Below are 2,059 nucleotides of genomic sequence, written 5' to 3'. Positions count from 1 at the left end.
GTCTCTGTGGCGCAATGGAATAGCGCGCTGGACTTCTAATCCAGAGGCTCCGGGTTCGAGTCCCGGCAGAGATGAGTCACTCTGTGTGCCGCACGGCAGACCTGCGATATTTTTCTTATCAAATTGTGCGGGTGACATTTTGATTTCATATGATCATGCTATTAATAGCGAGCCTTAACTGGGAGCTCAGAAGGTTGATGTTCAGCTACACAGAGCACACAAACATAAATTTAACCTCGAGTACAGATTTAATGCAGGAGCTGCAAACATGAGCCTGCCTGTTCTGTTCTGATATCCCAGTCTGATTAGTTTATGCTCTCCTTACGTTACCTTATTTATGTCCTCTTTCAAGTCCTCACGCCTTTGGTACTGATTTAGTATTTATGTCTCCATTTTCAAGAAGCTTAAAACCCATAAAATAGATTTTATAGGTATATTTATAGCCATAACATCTTGGATTTTAAACATTGGGATTTTTCCCCCATTATATTTCTGTGTTTAAAAGCTTTAGTAAGAGTTTGATGAAAGTCATTTTCCAGTACCTGTGACCAAACATAACAATCCTAATCCAACTTTGCAATGTATTTTACTGTATATACTGCACTGTATGTATTTTAATGTCTTTTATTTAAAAAAAAGTGAAAACATTTAGACTTTTGACTGTAGCCAGTGCAGTGTATTCATAGCACCGCAAAAGCTTTTATCAGCCAGCATGTAGATGACTTTATTATTAGTAGTATTATCGTTATTATTATTGTTATCAAAATATGATTACCTCAGGTTTTATCATTACTACATTTCGCCTCTAACATCCCCCGGTGAAATGTGTGCCTGCGCGCGCATATATTTTCGGGCATCTTGCTCTAGTAGTGGTCAAAGAACGCGCAGGGTAGGTCTGGGTCCTGAACGCAAGGGGGCGCTCCAGCATCAGCGTAATCCCCGCTACTTACAGCGAGTCGGGAGGAACCAGCTCAGTGTGGAGACCTACTGAGCTGTGACAGCTACAGTAGGCCTGTCACGGGAATCCGTCACTAAAACCACTCTCCTACATGATGTGGCAAGAATAAGGACATGGGGTGTTTAGTCACCACAGTGGCATCACTGCGCAGTCAGTATTATTCTAATGATGTCGCTGCGGATTCTGTTGCTATAATAATAATAACAGAAAAACTAAAAACCCTTGCTGTAACCCAATGCTTGTAGTATCTCCTCTTCTATTTTAGGTGCACTGTGCTTATATGTTGGTCATAACAACATTAGTTGTACACTACAGCCAATGTCATGACATTTGATTATAACATCGGTTTATTACTCTAAGCCGTCTGGATTCACATTAGTGTAATAATAAGTTTCTGTTCAAACAGATGACCTCACGTTGACCTTAATGTGTACATGTTGATAATTTTAGGGTTACAGCTTATTTCATTACCTAATTCCACACAGTAAGCAGGAGAAAACAAGCAGTTCGGGCTACAGCAAATGTGTCAAAATGATTATGCCTCTCTAAGCGGGTTTATTTTTTTATTTTTTTATTTATTTAATACCCCCCCCCCCCCCTTTTTTTTTTTTTACGGTGTCGGCCTGCTAAAGATCCAGAGGGAGAGGGAGAAGGGGGCAGTGCTGTGGCTCTGCTGACGTGATAGAAAGAGAGAGAGGAATGTGCCGCTAATGAGAATATGACGTCAAGTCGGACAGATTACTACACAACACCGGAAGTAGCGCGCAGGGTCACACTCAGTAAACGTTTACATTTATTGTATTTCACTATCATTTTTGTTTTTACGTATCATAGAAGGTTAAGAAGAAATTAACGGCATTCGAGCCGTTAGAATATTATTTCTACTCGTCTATTATTTGAAATGAGCTCTCACATTTTGTCAGAGTTCCCTAAAAAGTAAAAGTAATGCAAATAAAAATCTTAAAGTCACAGTAAACCCAACAGTATAAAGACCTTTCATACAGTGCCTCTGAGTAAATGCTTAGGAAGCAATGACATAGCTACTTAAAACCGCCTGCTTCGAATTTTATTTTGTTTTGACGCTCAAACCGGAAGTAAGGT

The 2,059-nt window shown here is 39.8% G+C and overlaps 1 non-coding gene across 1 annotated transcript; it reads left to right on the top strand.

The window, feature by feature from the left end:
• On the top strand, positions 1 to 74 carry trnar-ucu. Its single transcript has one exon. It is a non-coding gene; the product is annotated as a tRNA-Arg (tRNA).
• The last annotated feature ends 1,985 nt before the right edge of the window (positions 75 to 2,059 follow it).

Source organism: Simochromis diagramma, unplaced genomic scaffold (genome assembly GCF_900408965.1).
Source record: "Simochromis diagramma unplaced genomic scaffold, fSimDia1.1 OVJJ01000317.1, whole genome shotgun sequence".
NCBI lineage: Eukaryota > Metazoa > Chordata > Actinopteri > Cichliformes > Cichlidae > Simochromis > Simochromis diagramma.
The sequence above is the reverse complement of the archived record's forward strand: the minus strand, read 5'-3'. Positions and strand labels throughout refer to the sequence as shown.